Genomic DNA, 14,347 nt, shown 5'->3' on the forward strand with positions numbered 1-14,347 from the left:
CCTAGTGGGTTCCTTATGAACATGTGGAAACAATCACTATTTCTTCAGGGTTCATACATGAACACTGTCTGAAACCATCATGCTGGATGAACAGCTTGGCTGGATATAAAATTGTTAGTGCCCATATTTTAAATATGTGACTAAAAATGTTGTGTTTTCTCTATTATTTGTTCTTGAGCCATGGAAAGCCAAAATGATAGCTATATTGCAGCTAAATGACCAATAAGTAATGAATGAATAAAGAATTTGTGATATATTTACACAATGAAATACCAGTAATTCACTAAAAAAAAAGTCATAAAGTCCTGCCATGGACAGTAACATAGAGAGACCTGAATGACACTATGTTAAGTGATATAAGACAGTAATAGAAGTACAAATATCACATCATTTAACCCATGTGGAATCTAAAAACATTGATCTTGACTAATACTCGGCATAGACCAGGGAAGGCCAATGGAGGGGTCATAGAAAGTTTGGATGGTGAATATAATGTTATAATTAGATAGAAGAAATAAATTCTGGTGTTCCATGGCACACTGGGTGGCTATAATTTAAAATAATGAATAATGTGTCACTCAAATAAGTTAGAAGGGAGGTTTTTTTGAGCAGTTGTCTTTTGTTGGGATGCCTGAAGGAATCTGAGTGTTTTGAATTGTGTCATTTTACTTGGGTAAGAATCAGCAACACAACTCAAAGTCTATATTTCTAGTTAGAAGACATATTTTCATCATATATTCACACACAGAAACACACACACTATGGAAAAATGAATCCACAAGGATGACTCCACCACAGACTACTGGCAATAGTGGAGAGGGTGCCTGAACTGTCCCCTCTGGTGGTCAGATTGTTAAATACCCTAACTGTCATCATAGAGCGAGCACTCATCCAGTGACTCAGAGAAGCAGATGCAGATATCCACAGCCAGGTGCCAGGCTGAGTTCCAGGAATCCAATCAATGAGAGAGAGGAGGATTCTATGAGCAAGGGTCAAGACTATAAAGGGAAAAAGTACAGAGACAACTAGCCAAACTAGTAGAAACACATGTACTGTGGACCAATAGCTGAGGAGCCCCCATTGTACTGGACTAGGCCCTCTGGACAGGCAAAACAGTTGTTTAGCTTAACCTGTTTAGGGAGCCCCCGAGGCAGTGGGATAGGAACCCGTCCCTAGTGCATAAGCAAGTATTTGGTATCTAGTGCCTATGGCAAGACACTTTGTGTAGCCTTGGTGCAGGGAGGGGGCTCTTGGACCTGCCTCAACTGATTGTACCAGGCTCTTCTGACTCCCCATGGGAGTTCTTGCCTTGGAGGAGGTGGGAATAGGGAGTGAGTTGGGGGAAGGCTGAGGGGCAGGTGGAGGGAGGACAGGGGAATCTGTGGTTGGTATGTAAAGTGAATAGAAAATTTCTTAATAATAATAATAATAATAATAAAGAAAAAAAGAAAAGAAAAAAGTGCCTTACAAGGTTGCCTAGAGCCCAATCTTATGGGGGCATTTTCTTAATTGAGGTCCCCTCCACTTACATGACTCTAGTCCATGACAAGTTGACAGAAATCCTTCAGGCACATCATTTTATATTGTATTTTGTTATATTTTCTTTTCTTGATTTGTGGAGGTTTGTTGTTGTACTGTGTTTTTCCTTTTTGAAAAAAATTAAAGTTGGATGGGTAAGGACTATGGAGGATTTGGAAGGCCTTGGGGAGGGGATGATATGTTCAAAATATATTCATAATTAAAAATCATTTTTAAAAGTAAAAAATAATAAAATGATAAAAAATCATTTTAATAATAAAAATATAATAAAAAGAAAATCTCCCAACCAAAAACAAACAAACAAGAAATCACAACTATCAGTAACGTCCTCATCACCAGACTTCACTTCTATAAAGTAAACAGTGGCTGAAGGACCGCTTTCTCTCGTCTTCAGTTGTGTGGTGCCTTTAAGAACGAGGCTGACCTTCTTCAGGTCTTCATGACTCAGTACCAGGAAGTTGTCCCATTCTTTTGCGGACAGCCAGCCATGGGTGTGCTCAAACCATGATCCATTTATGCTTGTGTAGAGAGGAAGAAAGTGTCAATCAGAAAACATGAGAATGGGACAGCTTGATTTTCTTCACTTTTCTGCTTGACTAAGAAAAATTAAACCAGTCTGCATTTACAGCATTCAACATGATGTTTGATGTACACATACACACACACAAATAGTGAACTGATAAAATCAAGTTCATTAACAAACTCATCACCTTATACATTTACCACTGGAGACATCCTACTGGCAGGTTGCAAGGACAGGAACATGTGCTGGGAAAATCAGTCACACTCATACACAAAGACAGAGGGTCTAGGGCATGGCCAGGCTTGGACTTTTTGGTTACTATCCTGTCTAGAGATCTATCTTAACCCCTTCTGAGGGAAAGCCCCCACCCAAAGGCATCAATATCTGAGGTTACTATATTTTTTAAGATACCCAAGCCTCCAAAATGTGGATCATTGGAGACATTCTAAGAATAGCCTTCTGACTTTATGCCAAAGTTTTATGTCCATTCACAGTGCTAGTCTGATGTGTTTTCCAAAGTCCCAGTGTCTTTACTGTTCCTGTTCTGGGTGTGATCACTCTTTACGTATCAGTTTCCATTGCACACTTGCACTGCTCCCTGTTACCTGAGGGGCTAACTGAATCAAGTCAGGAGAGAAGGCAAGAGTTCAGATAGGGTCAGGCTAGTAGGAAACATGAATTCAAAGAGTCTAAGACTGGACTGGAGGGTGAGGGTAAATGATCTACAGAGAATTTGTACAGAGAATGTGAATTAGGCAATGCATGACAGTTAGGTCACTTAAGGAGGCTGAAAGTTGGACTCAGGAGATGGCTCAGTGGAAAGCATTTATCAAGCATGTGTGAGGACCTGAGTTTGAATCCTCAGAAACCATGTAAAGATGGTGGTACAGCTTCTGTTTGTCACACTGATGTTCCTACCCTGAGATAGGAGTGGAGACAGAAGATTTCCCTGAAGGTTGGAAACATCTAATCTGGCACACACAAGATGAACAAGAAATAAGAGACCTTGTTTCAAACAAGGTAGATAGCAACATCTGATGTTGTCTTCTGACTTCAACACTCAAACCTCAAACCTTAGCACAAGAATGCCCACATTGACACATAGGCATTCATGTCATCATAAACTCATATACATATGTACATCATAAGAAAAGCCAAATGCAAGCCACATGTGGTGGCACAGATCTGTAATACCAACACTCAGGAGGTAAAGACAAGACAAGTTCTGGAGTCCAATGTCTTTTTCAGACAATCAGTGAATGTGTACCCAGCCTAAACTCACCTAGACTCTGTCTCAAAACAAACAACAGATGCAAAAGCATGTCAGTGAAGATAAGTAATAAGCTTATGACATGTCTAGATGATAATTAACAGTGGTTTTGTCATGAAACAAGTAAAAAGATATTTATTTTGGGCAATGATTACAAAAGGTGTGTCAACAAGCCTGGCCTCACTCTTGCTACATAGACAAGGATGGCCTTGAATTATTGATCCACTTCTCTCCACTGCAAGAGTTCTGGAACTAAAGGCTTGAACCTTCCTACTGAGCCTGGATATTTGTTATTTGTTACAGTCTAATTGTTACACTCCAGTGACAAGATCTAATGCCTGGCTCCAACAACAAATAACCACAAAATCTGTGTGTTAATGGGGAGTCATTTTCAACAAGCATACAAGTCAGTACCTTCCTCATGGTGATGTGTACTAAGAAAACAGAAAGATATGATGATAAAGACACATGGAAGTAATGGTATATTATTTGGTGTTGGAAAGAAAGATTCCCATCAATACAACAATTTATTGGCTGAAATCAACTGAAGGTATGAATCAAGGTTGTATGACATCATTAATAATCACACCAATGAAGTACGTGACATAGGTACCTGTTTTTTTGTGTGTGTGTGTATGTGTGTGTGTGTGTGTGAGAGACAGAGATACAGAGTCAGAGACACAGAGACAGAGTGATAAAAATAGAGAGATAGAGAGACAAAGAGATGCAGAGAGGCAGAGAGACAGTAAGAGAGGGAGAGGGAATGCTTGTGATCTTTTAGAATCAGCTGAGTATTTGTGTTGAGGAAGATCTGCTCTTTAGGAAAAGTAGAAAGGGCCCTGTCAAGTGGGGTAGGGCAGACAACGCCCAGAAGAATCTGAACTTTACCTCTCTTCTCAGTTCACCTATGTCTGCAATTTCTTACAGCTATACTTTTCATTTTTCAGTGTCTGATTTTGCACATGACACTCTTTTCCTGCATTGTTTCTATATGCTACAATACAGACCTGCCAAGCCAGATGTGGCCAGCAGTGCAATAATGATGCACCTGTTACGGGGTAACTAAGTGATGTCTGCTTCAATGTGAAGGTGATCCTCAAGAGGGAACACATGCCTGGTACTGCTGTGGGACGGTCTATATGTCAAATTGCTCTGATTGGTCAATAAATAAAACACTGGTTGGCCAGTGGCCAGGCAGGAAGTAGGTGGGACAAAGAGAGAGGAGAATTCTGGGAAGCAGAAGGCTGAGGAGAGACACTGCCAGCTGCCACCATGACCAGCAGCATGGGAAGACGCCGGTAAGCCACCAGCCACATGGCAAGGTATAGATTTATGAAAATGGATTAATTTAAGCTATAAGAACAGTTAGCAAGAAGCCTGCCACGGCCATACAGTTTGTAAGCAATATAAATCTCTGTGTTTACTTGGTTGGGTCTGAGTGGCTGTGGGACTGGCGGGTGACAAAGATTTGTCCTGACTGTGAGCAAGGCCGGAAAACTCTAGCTACATGGTACCATAAACCAAATCATAACCCCATGGCTGGAGTGGTCATAGGTCCTAAGTGGGGCTCCTACTAATGTTTTACTAAGTGGTCATGTTGTCAAATTGCTTTCTAAATGTTCATACTTCTACCCATGATTTTGTGCTATTCTTCACCTTCATCTTTTTTCATTGGGCATTAGTTAATGTTGAGACTCTTTATTATTATTATTATTATTATTATTATTATTATTATTATTATTTTATTTTACAATACTATTCAGTTCTACACAACAGCCACAGATTCCCTTGTTCTCCCCCTTCCTGCCCCCTCCCCTTCCCCCCAGCCAAACCCCCATTCCCACCCCCTCCAGAGCAAGGCCTCCCCTGAGGACTGAGATCAACCTGATAGACTCAGTCCAGGCAGGTCCAGTCCCCTCCTTGATTGAGCCAAGCGTCCCTGCATAAGTCCCAGGTTTCAAACAACTAACTCATGCAATGAGCACAGGACCTGGTACCACTGCCTAGATGCCTCCCAAACAGATCAAGCCAATCAGCTGTCTCACCTATTCAGAGGGCCTGATCCAGTTGGGGGCCCCTCAGCCTTTGGTTCATAGTTCATGTGTTTCCATTCGTTTGGTTATTTGTCCCTGTGCTTTATCCAACCATGGTTTCAACAATTCTCGCTCATATAAACCCTCCTCTTTCTCGCTAATTAGACTCCCGGCCCTCCACCCGGGGCCTAGCCGTGGATGTCTGCATCCAGATTCCTCAATCCTTGGATGGGGTTTCTGGCACAACTATTAGGGTGTTTGGCCATCCCATCACCAGAGTAGGTCATTCCCGGCTGTCTCTCAGTCAAAAAACTTGGAAACAACCTAGATGCCCTTCAACTGAAGAATGGATAAATAAATTGTGGCACATATACACAATGGAATACTACTCAGCAGAGAAAAACAATGACATCATGAGGTTTGCATGCAAATGGATGGATCTAGAAAAAATCATTCTCAGTGAGGTAACCCAGACTCAGAAAGACAAATATGGTATGACTCACTCATAGGAGGATACTAGATATGGAACAAGGATGACTGGATGGCTACTCACATCACCAGTGAGGCTACCTGGAAAACAGGACCCCAAGAAAGACACGAGGATTGCCCAATGATGGAGAAATGGCTGAGATCTACATAGCAACCTGGACATGAGTGGGAGCAATGAAGGGTGAGGGTCAAGGGAAAGAGAGCGGGAGATCCCAGCTGGATCAAGAACAGAGAGGGAGAACAAGAAATAGGAGACGATGGTAAATGAAGACCACACGAGAAAAGGAAGAAACAAAGTGCTAAAGAGGCCCACAGAAATCCACAAAATACCCCCACAAAAGACTAATGTTGAGACTCTTAACTGATCAAAATGGAAAATAATTGACTGTGAGCGCTCAATAATTGATGCAATTTCCATATCACCCCACTACCCAAAGTTCAGGAAACAGAACAGAACAGGGAATAGAAAGAATGTCAAAGCTAGAGGATCTGGAGGAGTGCTGTGAAATTGTCCTCTGTGAATCTTGCCCTCTGCGTTTGACTTGGTTGTTGTGCAAATGAACTCATATCATCAGTGATTGCCTATAGAAAAACTACATGAGTTCAAGCCCATTAATATTTCAGCATGGATAGGGCATGTCCTGAGATCCCATCTAGGCTGAGGAGCTATTGGCAATGGATGACATCTGGATGAGTCAGGGTTTTTATTAATTTGGTTTATGTCCATGGTTAGGTTTCCCATGCCTTTGTGGATGGAACAACACTCATGCCGAAATGAGTACCACAAATTATCCTGAGTAGGTTTTGTTTTTTAAAAAGGCTTGAAGTTGTGATGTAGCTGTGTTAGGGCACCTATGGTGTGTTGGAGGAGGTATTGGCAAGTGTAGTAGATCAAGATACATTATATTTTTGAAATCTCCAAGGAATAAAAATATCATGTAAAACAAGCAAAAGCTTGAAAACTAGATCAAGGACAGAAAATGACACTGGAAGAGCCAATGATTGTCTAGTTGAAGCTCTAAAAGCAGATATTTCAGGAATAATGAACCAATATTTCAGGATATTATATTTGAGTAATTACCATTACACCTGAAGGATACCAGTTCTCATATCCAAGACCTATTTACTCCAAGAATGAGTTTTTAAAAAATTCTTCAGAAACCAACTTGTAATGTCTTTTCATTATACCTATAGTTTAGTGCATCTGCCTACCATCATCAGAAATGTTTATCCATGGAATGAATGGTGATGAACACAGAGACTAACAACTGTAAAAGATGCACACATTAAAAGACTTTGGAGTGATGAGCACTAAATGGGACTTCTATAGAACAGGTTTTCCTCCCAAGGCTCAGTAGTCACTTTTTGATGCAGAAGGAATGTATTATAGAGGCAGAGGTGGTAGATGACTACACCAAAACAGTGTTTTCTGTATACCTCATGGCAATTGCACACGCGAATGTACAACAGTTGTGACTCATGTACAAGATCTGTATAAACTTAGACTAGACAAAATTCCTGCATGGAGGTGGAGTTTAGCCATGATCTCCGACCTCTGGTAAAGTATTGACAGCTTCCTGAAAAGAGTCAGTTTTCTTCAAGGATGTGGTCTCTAATGATTGACCAAACTCTACTGGATATTCACACACTCAAGAGTATGTAGGCATCATCAATTGGATTGGATGACTTTACAAATTGAAAGATGGCTGATCAGTTAAGACATTTGGTGCTCTTGCAAATGATTTGGGTTATATTCCCAGTATCCACATGATGGCTCATTATCTCAGCTCAAGAGTATCTGATGCCATAGTCTGGATAATGCATGTATTGTGGTTCATATACATAAATGCAGGTAAAAGGCATCTATGTATAAAGTAAAAATAAATCTTTAAAAATGAATAAACAAAACTGGGTGCTTCTAGAATGAGAGGAGGATATGGGGGAAATGGAAGAGGGGAATGAATTATGATAAAAACAATTTATGAAATTATTGAAGTTAAAGATATAAAGACACTTCATGCAGAAACAGATCATAGAGATATTGTGAACACTAAAGAACATTAGCCCTTCAAACAAAGGAAAGATGCACTGAAGATCAATTAAGAGAATGCCTTGTTTTGCCATTGTATATCTGGAGATCCAGATGAAATGCAAGGCCCTGGAAAGTTGTAGCTAATAAAATTATTTACAAAGATATATTTTGTTTTTTATATGTTTGTGTGTTTTTATGTGAGAACACATATGTGCCTGGGTGTGTACTTACACAGGAGAGAGCAGAGGGTCAGTTCCCCTGAAGCTGGAATAATAGAACACTGTAAACCACTCAGTGTGGGTGCTGGGAAACAAATTTCATCTTTGAAAAATCAACAAGTGTTATTGACCACTGGGCCATCTCTCCAGCCCCTAATGACATCATTTTAAAGAGAATGTTATAAAAGCATCTTTATTGCACAATTGAAAGTAGAAATTAGCAAAAATAATCTACAAAAAATTGGAAAAAATAAATAGAGATATAAAAGGAATGGTGGGGTTATGTTATGGCTCAATGTGTAGAAGTGTTTATTATATAAGCCTTATGATCAGATCTCAGTCTCAGTCATCCACATAAACTTGAAGACAATTGAGTTGCTCTAAGGTTCTCACAGATGTTCTGTGACATATGTTTACCAGCACTGACACTTATGCACACACATATACCATAAATATTTTTTAAAGGGAAAAAGAAAGAATACAGCATGATGGCAAGGTAGCAGACTTAGTAGAATCCATCAAGAACAAAGATACATAATGTAAAGAGAAGAATGGTAATTCCAAGCTATCCATGACTCTATAAAAAGAATAAATACAAGGTTCACAGGCATAGGAAACATTTTAAAAGTCATTAATCATAGTTAGGAAAAAAGATGTTTTGGTTGCTTTTTTTTTTTTTTTTTACTGTTAACTAACTAAAACCTGTAACTACCTTGGAAGAGAGTCTTAATGAGGAATCATCTAGATAACATTGACCCATAAGCATACCACTGAAAGTCTCCTGATGGTTAATTGATAATGTAGAAGGACAAAGCATATTGTGGGCAGCACCATTCCCATCTTGGGGGGAGAGGAGAGTCCATAAATGTATAAGAGAGGAAATAGTTAGATGAGGGTTGTTGCTGAATGGGTGTGGGTTCACACAGGTCCATGGGAAGAAGACACAACACGCTTTAAGGATGTCTTTAGTCTTTCCAGCTGCTAGGGAATCAGCCTCTCACTACTAAGACACTTCCCTTAGCCAAGGGCATCTTTATTGTTTTACAAACTTACACTTTTAGTAAGTTGATTTCCATCTCCTCAAAGCATCCCTTTATGAAGCTCCAAAGAGACTGTACCAAATACAAATTCTCAATTAAGGAATATCACGGTGTGTTAGATTTTTCCCAACCAAGTTTTGCATATGTTTTGTACCTTTGGGAAACTCTCAGGCAAGATTCACATGGAGAACAACAAGGGAAACAAAAGGTAACTGAGAAACAAAAGGTGGATTAAGGCTAGTCCAGATTAAGGCTGGCTCCAGACCAGGTATAATTCAGTGGGAATTCTCCCATCAGATCCCCCTTTCTTTCATACAATAATTAATTATTTTGGGGGTTATGCAGCCTCACAACATAGCTTTCCCCCTATCTTTCTGTTTTACAGTATTATGTAAGTAAGCCAAAACATATTGTAAAAGCACTAGGGTTACTATTGCTAGCACAAAAGTAAGACATGCTAAAACAATAAATCTATTAAAGTATGAAAGTGATCCATAGGGGGAAATGAGGATATAGTATTTGTAAGGCCTTCTATAATATCCATTCTTGTCATATCAGGTAACTTTTTATAAAAGTTTCCTTAATTTCTTGCTATAAATCAGAAATCATTTGAGAAGAATTAGGGTGACCCATCAAATGCATATTAACCTTTTCCCAATCATACTTACTTTCATTAAGCTTTAAAGGTGTAATATAATAAGATGTAATGTTCTAATCTCATTTTAATTTTATCTGCTCCTTTAATATTTCTAACTGATCTCTCAGTAATGAAATAAGTTTGTTACTAATGAACAATAACAGTTTGTCTTAAATCAACTAACTCACTATCTCACTATTTACCCTACTTTGTTCAGTACAAAGTTCATAAGAGTGTTTGTGCCAGTTTCTGACAAACTCAGCAGTTTGAATTTCTTTATGATACGTCACTCCATCTATTCAGCAGCAGCCATTAATGCAATAATTCTGATAATAACTGCAATAGTCAGTGCAACCATTTGATGTGTCCTTTTTAATATTTGTTCAGTGAGTTTCTATACCAGGATCATCTCAGGAGAGTCTTGCCATAGCTTTGGTAACCTCACTGGTATCCAGATTGCTAGCCTTGCTCTCTGAATGTACAAACTTTCAGAGGTTAAGTTTAAAGGTATATTAGAATTAACACAGGTATGAAGGGTACAACATTCACAAGTGATGCTGTAATTATTTGGGTGCCATTGTACAGGCCCATTTAGTAACAAGTAAGGTAATGGTATGCATGCCATAAAAGGATGGCTTTGACTTAGTTTAAATGACAAAGTATACTTATCATCCTAAATGTTTGGTTTTCCTTCCCATGCTTTAGAGGGTGGAAGGAACTTGCCAATTTCCACAAGTTAGTCTGAATTGAATTGCCAGATTGCAGGAAAGGACTTGACATTCCAACTCCATGCAGTTGGATAGGTTCATTAAGAGAAGCACTGATTTCTACAGTTCCATTCAAACTATACTACTTCCACCTTAACTCTGAGTGACACTATTTTCCTTGAGGGAAGCCATAGGGGCTCCACTCTATGATGTTTTCTTGGGAGATATTAATTAGCACTTGAGGTTTCTCACTATTACATTGTCGACAATGCACCCAGTCAGATTCCTTGTTGGTAACCCTCATCTCACAGAATGGTAGATTTATGGAAATAGTAGCATTAATCTACTGTCTTTTGAAACCATACACATGGAGCATATAAAATTTATTGTGATAATCTTGGGTAGTGTTGACTATGGATAGCTATACTCGAAAGGTTATATTTCAACATTGAATTTCATTTCCCATACAAATAGAAATTCCTTGTACTTCCACGATGTAATTATTAATCACTCTACCTTCCTCTATTGGCTGAGCAGGACTTCGGTTGTCATAAGGATCAGGTATCCAAGAAGATTCATTGACAATTACAGGAATATTTGTATCTCCCCAACTTACTGCTAAATTAATTGGGGGATTAGGAATAAAGGCTCAATAATTATGATCCATCCCTTTTACCTGCACCATCACCACTGAAAGCAGGGCAGGAAATAAGTTTGTGGCATTAAGAGGTTTGTGAGTCATGTGAAGTATGGCCTCCCCTTTGTCACACAAATTCTTAAGCTGTCCCCAGGTGGGAGAATTAGTTGTTTGCTCCAGAGGCCTCCTGTGTCTTGTCTGTCACAGAGGCATCTCTGCAGCTGCAGCATCTGAGAGATTTCTCTTGCTCAGATTTTTATCAATTTTGATGGGATCCACAATTTAGTATCTCCTGTGGAAACATAAGCATATATGTTATGACCCCATAATAACATCTCCCTTTTTTCCCATACAGATGTCATGGCACCCTTGTAGTGCACAGGCTGATTAAAATCATCATTTTTTCCTATGGTCCAACGCCTTTCAGTAGTTGTTGTCTCTGTTTCATTAACATTTAGAAAATGTAAGGTTAGTAAGGCGTTATGCAGTCTATCACTGGCTTCCTCATATCTCCCTTCTGTTTAGCAAGCATCTCCTTTAGAGTATGATTAGATCTTTCAATAGTTGCTTGCCTTGTAGTATAGTATTCCTGTAACATGTTTTATGTTGCAATGTAAAAAATTTTTTTTCATTTTACTGGAAACACAAGCTGGGCATTATCAGTTTTAATTTGTATCAGTAGGTGCATTACAGCCATTGTTTCTAATAAATGTGTAATTACAGAATCAGCATTTTCAGACCTCAAGGCAGATACCCATTGAAACCTTGAATATGTATCAATGTTATCATGAACATATTTTAATTTTCCAAATTCTGCTAAATGAAACACATCCATTTGCCAAATTTCATTCCTTTGTGTACTTTTACGATTAGTTCCTACAGGTAAAGGAACTTGATTTTTTATAATTTCCTTAGTCAGTTGCCAAGATATGGTAATTTTTTTCTTGAAACTTTTACTTTAACATGATGTTTCTTATGAAATTCTGAAGCTTCCCACACATTTCCGGTCAATAACTGATCAATCTCCTCATTTCCTTTTGCTAAAAGTTCAGACAACCCAGTATGAGATAGGATGTGGGTAATATAAAGTGGGCAATTGCTTTCTTGTATTGCCTGTTGTAGTTATGTAAATAATAAAGTTAATTCTGAATTATCAGGAATACGTTAGTAGTTTCTATATGCAATGCAATCCTTTCTCTTATTGAGAATCAGTAATTATATTAAGAGACCCATTAAAGTCTAATAAAACCATCAGAAAGGGCATACAACTCTGATTTTTTAATCGAATCATATAGGCTTTGAACAACCTTATTGATGTTCTCTGGTTTGTAACCAGCCATTCCTAATTTATTTGCATCAGTATAGAATGCAAGAGCCCCAGGAATAGGTGCTCTCTTCACTATGTGGGGAAGAATCCACTCAGTTCTTTTTATAACTTGTAGCCACTTATTTTTTTTGAGTAATTGTTGTTAATTTCTCCTAAGAAATTACTACAAGCTCCCTGCCAGTCATCATTAATCACCTACAACTGCACAATTTCAGTATCAGTATAGGGTGCTACAGTCTCAGCTGGATTCATTCCCGACAATTGACGAAGTCTTATTCTTCCCTTTATGACTAATTCAGAAACCTTTTCTATATAGGTCTTTATCTTTTTATTCTGTTTGTGAGCTAAAAATATCTATTCTAAAATATTGTCTTCCATTTGCACAATAAGTCTAGTAGGGGAATGGGTAGAAGGCAAAATTACCACAATACACTTATTTGTGAGATCTAGTCAATCTACATAAGCATTTTGTAGTTTTTGTTCTACTTGAGCTAATTACCTTTCAGCCTCAGCTGTTAATTGTCTTGGACTGCTTAAATCTGAGTCACCTTGAAAATGTGAAACAAATTACTTAATTCTTGAGTAGACAGTCCAATGCTATGATGCAACCAACTAATATCACCCAATAATTTTTGAAACTCATTAAGAACAACTGATCTCTCCTAATCTTTAGATTTTGCCACTGACTTCTCTGTTTACTTAATTTTTAACCTAAACAACTAAGAAAATCTCTTTGTATTTTTTGGATAGCCAATTCCTATCTGATCTAGCTTTTGTACAATCTGTGTAGCCTGTAACTTTCTCTATAATTATTTCCAATACCTTTCCCAGGCACATGGCCCCACTTTTAACCTCAATTTATGAGCTATCTCTGAAATCATAGGAATGTTAACTTAAGCTCCCCATTGTTGTAAAAAATCTCTTTCCCATAAATTCACGACTCTCTCAACCACATAGGCTTTACTATCACTTTCTGTCCTTCAGTCCCTATATATCTAACCCACTCTACACTCTGTTTTAATTGAGATAAGGTGCTAATGCCTATAAATTGAATGGAGACTTCTTGTAAAGGCCAATTAGGATCCCAGAATTCTTGTGAAATTATAGATATATCAGCACCAGAATCCAATAACCCTTCAATCTCAATCCCACTTAGTTTGACTTTTAATTTAGGCCAGTCGTCACTGAAAACTGTTGGCCAAAATAATTTTCCTCTGTACTCCCAAAGCTTCCAGTTCTACATATGCATGCTGCTTTGTCTTTAAGATATAGAAGCAATAATAATTGAGCCATTCTATTCCCAGGTTTTATTTCCATAGTCCTTTCTACAAATGCCATCATTTTAATTTCTCCCTGGTGATCTTCATCTATAATTCCTGGGTATAGTATAAATCCTTGAGATGCTAAGCTATTTCTTCCCATAATTATTCCTACTATCCCTGGGGGAATAGGACAATACTCTCAAGTGGCTATCTTATAACAAGGAATTTGTGAGATAATGTAAGATGTTTGCACACTGCTAGTTCTAAAGCAGTGATCCCTGAAGGAGCACACATTAAATCTCTAATGATGAGTTTATGTTTCCCTGGTGGCTCTGCTGATGATCCTTGCTGACAGGTAATTAGTAGCTCCTATTGTTCGTTCTTGGGCCCCAAGCTAGGCCTTGCATCTAATTTCTTGACAGGCAAGGGTTATCATGCATCTCTCTCTTTGATCTGTATTTGTTAGCCCAATGTTTACCTTTACCAAATGTCTTACAAATTCCTGAGGTTTGAGGCTTTCCATTCTGATTATCCTCCAAAGAGTTACCTTTTTTAGTCACAGAACAATAACAATCTTTCCTTAAATGTCCCAATTTCCCACAGTTAAAGCATCTGGTATTCTGAGATTTAAGG

At 38.5% G+C, this 14,347-nt stretch overlaps 1 protein-coding gene across 2 annotated transcripts in view; it reads left to right on the forward strand.

Moving 5' to 3' along the window:
* Positions 1-4,589: 4,589 nt before the first annotated feature.
* LOC114703959 (3-beta-hydroxysteroid sulfotransferase-like) overlaps positions 4,590-14,347 on the forward strand; it is a 44,587-nt gene continuing 34,829 nt past the window's right edge. Inside the window, exon 1 of one of the 2 annotated variants that reach the window (XM_028885009.2) lies at positions 4,590-4,630. The gene's annotated coding sequence lies outside the window, so the exon portion shown is untranslated. The other variant, XM_037202079.1, reaches the window with a different exon arrangement.

The sequence above is a fragment of the Peromyscus leucopus genome, chromosome 1 (genome assembly GCF_004664715.2).
Source record: "Peromyscus leucopus breed LL Stock chromosome 1, UCI_PerLeu_2.1, whole genome shotgun sequence".
NCBI classification, from domain to species: Eukaryota; Metazoa; Chordata; class Mammalia; order Rodentia; family Cricetidae; genus Peromyscus; species Peromyscus leucopus.